Raw genomic sequence first — 9,642 nt, forward strand, 5'->3', positions numbered from 1 at the left:
AGGGCTCCTGGGGGGACGGTGCCTGGACTGAAGTCTCTCCTTGGCTTCTAGAATTCTTCATGGATCTTCCGCACTGCGGCCACTCTCTCACTTGCTCATGACTTCCTCAGGACATTTCATAGTACCTTCCTCACCATACACACACACACACACACACACACACACTTGGCAAGAAAGATTCACTTTGTAATTCAGAGATATGTACATTTTTTATTTTGCTTTATTTTTGTTTTTAGCAGACAGGTTCAGGAATTTATCTATGTGATGGCCTTTTGAAATAGTTTCTTTGGACTCATACAGAGACGTGCGTTTCTCTTATTTGTTATAAATGTTTGCCATAACCCTAATGTGAGCCAAATATGAACAGAAGCTGTGATTAGACCTATTTTTCTTGTTCAGTCATACTTCTGAGGACCTCAATCTCATGATTTCATTTCAGGGAACGACTTCATACTGTGTGATTAATAACGTCTAGTTTTATATCAGTTGGGGATATTAATTATAAGCAACAGAAGCTCACTCTGGCTGACTAAGCAGGAAAAAAAGAGCTTATTAAAAGGCTATTGGGTGGATTATCAAACTGCTGGGAGAGCTTAACGATGAAGCTTGAGGCTGAGTATCAAAAAATTATGCCCAAAACCACACCTGGTGAGGAAGCTGCTGCCGACACCACCCCCACTCCACCAATGCAACATTTGTGCCTGGAACACACCCTTGCATCCTCAGCCAATAGCAAAAGGGAGCCACCACTCTTGTCAGCAAAATATGTTCTACAAGGAGACCTCCTTCCCACTGCTCCTTTCTAGAGCAAATTCTAATTTGTAGAGCCCAGACTGTAAAAGACACTGTGAGACTGATTTTCTGGGTTCTACTTGGGGAGAAAAGATGCATAAGCCTATAAAATAGACCATATGTAGTAAGACATTCAAAGAGTATTGGAAAATGAGGAGAGGGATTACATGTATTTGCCACAAGCTCAAATTGGTACTGGGTTTATATCCAGACCAGCTGCAATGACACCTGTCAAAGTCAGATGTTTGAAACATCTGTCAGGGAGTTCAGTTTTGCTAGGTGGAAATTACCTTGATGAGCATTTGAAAACAAAAATGGAACACTGACTATCTCAGGCAGGCTGCACCCATGTAGGACAGTGAGTGAGTGAAAGCCGTAGTCATGTCCAACTCTTTGTGACCCCATGGACTGAACACTGGAGTGGGTAGCCTTTCCCCTCTCCAGGGCATCTTCCCAATTCAGGGATCGAACTCAGGTCTCCCGCATTGCAGGCAGATTTCTTTACCAGCTGAGCCACAAGTGAAGCTCAAGAATACTGGTGGGTAGCCTATCCTTTCTCCAGAGGGTCTTCCTGACTCAGGAATCTAACTGGTGTCTCCTGCATTGAAGGCAGATTCTTTACCAACTGAGCTATCAGGGAAGCCCATATAGAACAGATTTAACTATATTTATCAGTGTGTACTGGAGAAGGGAATGGCAAACTACTTCAGTATTCTTGCCTTGAGAATCCCATGAACAGTATGAAAAGGCAAAATGATAGGACACTGAAAGATGAACTCCCCAGGTTGGTACGTGCCCAATATACTACTACAGATCAGTGGAGAAATAACTCCAGAAAAATGAAAAGATGGAGCCAAGTAAAAACAGCACCCAGTTGTGAATGTGACTGATGATCTGAAGTAAAGTCTGATGCTGTAAAGAACAATATTGCATAGGAACCTGAAATGTTAGATCCATGAATCAAGGTAAATTGGAAGTAGTCAAACAGGAGATGGCAAGAGTGAACATCGACATTTTAGCAATCAGTGAACTAAAATGGACTGGAATGGGTGAATTTAACTCAAATGACTATTATATCTACTACTGTGGGCAAGAATCTCTTAGAAGAAATGGAGTAGCCATCATAGTCAATAAGAGTCTGAAATGCAGTACTTGGATGCAATCTCAAAAACAACAAAACCATTCAGGTATGACCTAAATCAAATCCCTTACGATTATACAGTGGAAGTGACAAATAGATTCAAAGGATTAGATTCGATAGAGTCCCTGAAGAACTATGGACAGAGGTTCATGACATTGTACAGGAGGCAGTGATCAAGACCATCCCCAAGAAAAAGAAACGCAAAAAGGCAAAATGATTGTCTGAGGAGGCCTTACAAATAGCTATGAAAAGAAGAGAAGTGAAAGGCAAAAGAGAAAGATAGACCCATTTGAATTCAGAGTTCCAAAGAATAGCAAGGAGAAATAAGAAAGCCTTCCTCTGTGATCAATGCAAAGAAATAGAGGAAAACAATAGAATGGGAAAGACTAGAGATCTCTTCAAGAAAATTAGAGATACCAAGGGAACATTTCATGCAAAGATGGGCTCAATAAAATACAGAAGTGGTATGGATCTAACAGAAGCAGAAGATATTAAGAAGAGGTGGCAAAAATACACAGAAGAACTATACAAAAAAGACCTTCATGACCCAGATAACCATGATGGCATGATCACTTGATCACTCACCCAAAGCCAGACAGCCTGGAATGTGAAGTCAAGTGGGCCTTTGGAAGCATCACTACGAACAAAGCTAGTGGAGGTGATGGAATTCCAGTTGAGCTATTTCAATCCTAAAAGATAATGTTGTGAAAGTGCTGCACTCAATATGCCAGCAGATTTGGAAAACTCAGCAGTGGCCACAGGACTGGAAAAGGTCAGTTTTTCTTCCAATCCCAAAGAAAGGCAATGCCAAAAAATGTTCAAACTACCACACAATTGCACTCATCTCACAAGATAGCAAAGTAGTGCTCAAAATTCTCCAAGCCAGGCTTCAACAGTATGTGAACCATGAACTTCCAGATGTTCAAGCTGGATTTAGAAAAAGCAGAGGAACCAGAGATCAAATTGCCAACATCTGTTGGATCATGGCGAAAGCAAGAGAGTTCCAGAAAAACATCTATTTCTGCTTTATTGACTATGCCAAAGCCTTTGACTGTGTGGATCACAATAAACTGTGGAAAATTCTGAAAGAGATGAGAATACCAGACCACCTGACCTGCCTCTTGAGAAACCTATCTGCAGGTCAAGAAGCAACAGTTAGAACTGGACATGGAACAACAGAGTAGTTCCAAATAGGAAAGGAGTACTTCAAGGCTGTATATTGTCGCCATGCTTATTAAACTTATATGCGGAGTACATCATGAGAAATGCTGGACTGGATGAAATACAAGCTGGAATCAAGATTTCCAGGAGAAATATCAATAACCTCAGATATGCAGATGACACCACCCTTTTGGCAGAAAACAAAGAGGAACTGAGGAGCCTCTTGATAAAAGTGAAAGAGGAGAGTGAAAATTCTGGCTTAAAACTCAACATTTAGAAAACTAAGATCATGGCATCTGGTCCCATCACTTCATGGCAAATAGATGGAGAAACAGCAGAAACAAAGACAGACTTTATTTTCTTGGACTCCAAAATCACTGCAGATAGCCATGAAATTAAAAGATACTTGCTCCTTGGAAGAAATCCAGGACCTACCTAGATAGCATATTAAAAAGCAGAGAGACATTACTTTGCCAACAAAGGTCCATCTAGTCAAAGCTATGGTTTTTCCAGTAGTCATATATGGACATGACAGTTGAACTACAAAGAAAGCTGAGTGCCAAAAAATTGATGCTTTTGAACTGTGGTGTTAGAGAAGATACTTGAGAGTCCCTTGGACTGCAAGAAGATCCAACCAGTCCATCCTAAAGGAAATCAGTCCTGAATATTCATTGGAAGGACTGATGCTGAAGCTGAAACTCCAATACTTTGGCCACCTGATGTGAAGAACTAACTCATTTGAAAAGACCCTGATGCTGGGAAAGATTGAAGGCAGGAGAAGAAGGGGATGACAGAGGATGAAATGATTGGATGGCATCACCGACTCAATGGATATGAGTTTGAGTAAGCTCCAGGTGTTGGTGATGGACAGGGAGGCCGTCACTACAGGATTGCTGTAGTCCATGGGGTCACAAAGTGTCGGACATGACCGAGCAACTGACTTGAACTGAACTGACTGATCAGTTGTGTTACAATTTTGACTGTGTAGATGTTATCACAGGTTTCAGACTCAGGGAATTATTAGAATAGTTAGAGTTAATATTTTGATCTTAACAGTTCTACCTGATATTGCCTCAGTTTCTCCCATCCATCTTTCTCCATCTCACTCATGTTACGTTCATCCAAATACCCTCACTTCTTGCCTGGCCTAACTGTAAGAGCATCTCAAATGGTCTTCTTCAACCCCTGATTCCCTATAAACCATTCACCACACAGCAGCCAAACTACAAGTGAGACTCCATTATTCGCTTGATATCCTTCTGTGGCTTCCCTTAGACTTAAAGACATATTTGACTTCCCTAACATTGACCCATAAGGCTCTGATTGTTTGGCTATCTCCTCATATTTAATTCCATGAAGTATAGGTTGCAACATGCTCCGCTGGCCTGGCTTAAGAGCTCTGGTCACATTGGCCTCTCTGCTCCTCATATGATCCAGGTTCCTTCCCTCTGACCTCTTCCCTCCTCTCAGCCAGGAACTGTCTTTCCCTGACTGACTTTCATGCCCTATACAGCATTCAAGCTAACTCTAATGGATTATTCTGTTTAGGCAAGGTTAGTTCCTCCTGTTTTATGCTCTTGTTACCCTGAATCACTCTTTCATGACACATGTAGAATTACTAAAGAATTATTCATGTTGCCATTTGTTCAGTGTCTATTGACCTTGATGAATTTAAGTTTCATGAGTTAGTCACTGCTTTATGTCCAACACCTAAGAGTTTCCAGGGCAACGGAGGTCCTTAATTAATATTTGTGGAATCACTCTTTTCCTCTTCTCTCCCCTCTGGAAGCTAAGACTTGGCCAAGCATGAGATGAGAACTGATAATGCCTCAGAAAGAATAGGGTTCTGGCAACCAGGATAGTGCAAGCAGAGTGTGCATGCATGCTCAATAGTGTCCAACTCTTTGCAACCCCGTGGACTGTAACCCACCAGGCTCCTCTGTCCATGCAATTTCCCAGGCAAGAATACTGGAGTGGGTTGACACGCCCTCCTCCAGGCAATCTTTCCGACTCAGGGATCAAACCCACATCTCTTTTGTCTCATGCATTGCAGGAGGATTCTTTACCACTGAGCCACCTGGGAAGCCCCCAGCCAGGATACTGGGCTCCAATATTCACTGTGCAACCCTAGACACATTACTTCATATTTCTAGACTTTGATTCAATGGTTGGAACATAGAAAAAGCAAACTTTGACTTCTTGATTGAACTTCCTCTATAGTCTATTAGTTCAGTGCCTACACATAATAATACATTTATCCATCCAGCCATGTCTGCTTATCTGTCTTAATTATCCCCCAGTCCCATACCTGGCCAGAAAGAATCACTCCATCCATTGTTCTGTCCAAACTGCTCTTGTCCTCAGAAGACCCCAGTGCATGAAGAGGACTGACTTGATACCTATCAGCCCACGTGTAGCTGGGGTCTGGAGCAAATAGCAAGTATTTTCACAGCAGTTCTGATTCATGTCACTTCCTGAAAACTAACTCTTGATTTTCAAAGGAAATTCCACTTTGGTGGCTGAATAGATGCTAACATTTTCCTCTCACCAGAAGAGCACCCGTGAAGGAGAAATAAAATAATAAGACTCCTTTTTTCAGAACCTCTGGAGCATTCCAAAAAAGCACTCACTGATGGTCAAGAAAGCCAATTCCGATTTTATACAATCAGTTTTTGCAGCCACTGTGAGTAAAAGTGAAAGAATAACGCAATAACACCAATACATCTTTTCGTTATGACTAATGGGGATAATATAATTCAAGAATGTAGATATCTAGGGAAATGATTTTAGAACTTAGCACAATGTGTTACGTGGGTAGATAACATGATCTTATCATAACCGTCCCTGTAATATCCGAGAGCAAGGAGAATATAGAATACTTGCAATACTCCTTTCTACTTACTTCTTCCCAAAGGCATCTCCTGTTCAGATTCCTATCACCATGGGTGAGTTTTGCTTACTCTAGAATTTCATGCACACTGAATCATACAAAACTCACTCTGCTCTGCTTGACTTCTTTTGCTGAACCTGTTTTGATATTCATCATGTTATTGTTTAATAAGTAGTTTTTTTTAGGTATTTTTTAATTGCTTGGCATATTTTGCTGTGAATTATCTACAATTTGTTCATCTATTTATATGTTGACAAACATTTGCATGTTTCAGTTTGGTGTTATGCAAAAAAAGCTATTATGAATATCTATGTACCAGTCTTTTATGAATATATGGTTTTATTTCTCTTAAATATTTAGAAATGAAGTTTCATGGTCATAGCAGAGAAATATGGTTAACATTGTAAGAAACTGCCAAACTGTTTCCTAAGTTGACTGTGCCATTTGCATTCCCCCCAGCATTGTGTGAGGCTTCTAATTGTTCCACACCCTTATCATGGTTGTTTTAGTCACTTACTTATCCTTAGCCATTTTCATGATCTGAAATGGTACCTCATGGAGCTTTTTAACTTCATTTCCCTGATTAGTAATGTTGTTAAGCATGCTTTCTGGTATTTATACATTTTACTTGACCATCAATGTTGAGTCCATCTCTGGATTCTTTATACAGTTCCATTAACCTATATGTCTATTACATGACAAAGCCTTGCATTTTGATCGATGGATATTTGTAGTCTATGTCTTGAAATCAGATAATGTGAGACCCTCAATTTTGTTCTTTTCCAAGATTGTTTGGTTTAGTTTACATTCTTTGCATTTCCATATAAGTGTTAAATTTGACCTGTTGATTTCTCCCCAAAAAGTCAACCAGGATTTTTATTGGGACTATAAGAACTCAGTAGATCAACTTAAGAGGACTGATATGTTTTAAAGAATGTGTTATCCAGTGTATAACTCCTGTATATCTCTTCATTTATATGCATCTTCTTGAAATTTTCTCTGGATTATTCTATAGTTTTCAGTATAGACAACTTGAACATTTTTGTTCAATATATTTCTAATACTTTATGATTTATATGCTATTATGAGTTTATTTTTTACTTTATTTCCAATTGTTTGGTGATGGTATACAGAAATAAAAATGTTTGGCCTTATATTCTGTGGCATTGCTAAAATCACTTAATTCCAATATATATATGTGTAAATTCCTTAGATATTTCTACATAGGGAGAACTGAAGCTATCTGTCAGGGTCTGAAGTTATTATTCATGCATAGAATTTCTTCAGGGACGCTTCAATCCTACTCTTAAAGTCTTTGAACTATTGCATCAGAGCAGACCAGCGTATCTAGGATATGCTCCCCTACACAAAGTCATTTGCTGAGGAACATTAGTCATATTTACCTCTCTGCAACACCTAGATTAGTGTTTGAATAACTAGGGATTGTAGCCTAGCCAAGCTGACACGCCAGAAGATCATTCCAGGGCTCTTCAAATTTTCTTCCTGTGTTACTTTTTGTCACTTGATTTTCAAGGAGTTTGGACTTTTACTATAAGTTGTAGAATTTATTGTCATGAAGTTGTGCATAATAACTGCTGATTATCTTTTTTGTAGTAATCTCATACCTATCATATGTGGTACGTTTTCTATCCATCTTCAGTATACACAGCAATGTCACCATGTATATAAAGATGCTCAAGACACAACTAAATAACAATAATATTTTTTAAAGCCTAGATTCATCTCTGATTTCTTGTGTTACCTCACACAGATAATTCCTTCCAAAGTCCTAAAGTTCTGTACTAAGAATGGAATCACTTCTCATGAACACACCTCCAGTGCTCTTATCCTAGTTGGAGTCAGCGTTATTCTTCCTCTCTCTGAGCCACTGCAAAAGTCACCTGTCTTGTCTCTTTCTTCCTATCTTGTGCCACAATCCCTTATCAGAACTGCAGCAATCATATCAAGACATAAATAACATTGCGGTCTCTCTTTACTGAAATTATCAAATATCATCCCATTTCAGAATAAAATCCAAAGTCCTTACTGTCCTAAAAATATTCCATGCTCTCTATGGTCCTTAATATTTTGCTATTCTCATCATCTCTCACTCTCTCTTTCACTACATTGCAGGAATATTGACTTTTAAATTAACATTTTAATTGGACTAAATTTAAAATATAAATAAATGAAATTACAGCAATTTAAGTACACAGCTCAATAAACTTTCACTGGCTAAATCGCCATCTAACCAATACACAGATGAAGAAATAGCATGTTACCAGCATCCCAGTGGTCCATCCTATCATGCCCCCTCCCAGTCACTACCTACCCGCAAACAGAACCACTCTCCTGACATCTAACACCACAGATTAGCTTTCCTTATTTTGAAATCCATAAAAAGGAAATCATACAGTAGAAATTCTTTATTGCCTGGATTTTTTTTCCTTCAAAATTGTGTTTGTGAGATTCATTCATTTCCCAGTGTATAATTGTGGATCATAGTTCAGTTCATTCTCATTGTATAGTTTTTCATTTCCAGAATACACCATTATTTATGTATTTTTATTTACTGTTGACAGTTGTTTTTCTAGTTTCCAGTTTAAAAAAAAATTTAAGTGGTGCTACTGTGAACATTCGTGTTCATATATTTTTGTTACAATATGCATATACCTCTGTTGGGTGCTCAGCTCTTGTGGATGCTGCTAATTTTTCCAAAATTTTAGTACAACTTTTAATTTTTCCAAAATTTTAATACAACTTTTATTCCTGTCAACAGTATATAAAAGATTTAACTGTTCTACACACTAAGCAATCTTGATGGTGTCTTTTCCACATTAGTCATTTAAGTGGTAATATGGAGATAATATGATTTCAACTTTCAATTCTCTTGTAATTGATGAGATTGAGCACATTATTATTATATTTATTGGAAATTTGAAAATACCCTGGTATCAACTGCCTGTTCAAGTTGTTTGGACAGTTTTCTATTTCTGCTTCTTGTTTTTTGTTGATCTGTAGGAGTGTGTGTTTGAGTGGGCGGGGGGGGGGGGTGGTTCTAGACACAAGTTCTTTGTGAGATATATGTGTTATAAGTAGCTTCTCCATCTCTGTGGCTTGCTTTTTTACAATCATAATGGTGTATTTTAAAAACCAGAAATCTTATAATTATGCTTTTTATGCCTTGTTTGTGGACTCTTTGCTATTGACAAGATCATGAAGATATTCTTTCCTTTTTTTTAGATTCTATCATTTTACCATTCAAATGTAGATCCATCACAAAAAGACAGCAGCATTCTAGACTTGAGCCCTACTTCCTACCATGTATCTGAAAGTATGACTTTTCAAACCCTGAGATAGGTAGAGAGATAGCTGAAGGTGTCACTTTTATTGTTGGGTTTCTATTTTTTAAACTAAATATTAATTTTGCTTACTTTAAAATAAAATGATTTTTAAATTTAATCCCTTGAACAGGTAATAAAGTCATCTTTCCAAAAGAAAAAAATGTAGATCTATAATATACCCAGAACTAATTTTCATTTAAGATATAAGGTAGAGGTCAAGATACATACAAACCTAAATTCTGCTGAAAGACCAAGAATATTTGAAGAAAGTACATTAATCCCTATATCCCTTTGCCTCACTCATCACACACACA

This window comes from Ovis aries, chromosome 1 (assembly GCF_016772045.2).
Source record: "Ovis aries strain OAR_USU_Benz2616 breed Rambouillet chromosome 1, ARS-UI_Ramb_v3.0, whole genome shotgun sequence".
In the NCBI taxonomy this organism is placed as follows: Eukaryota; Metazoa; Chordata; class Mammalia; order Artiodactyla; family Bovidae; genus Ovis; species Ovis aries.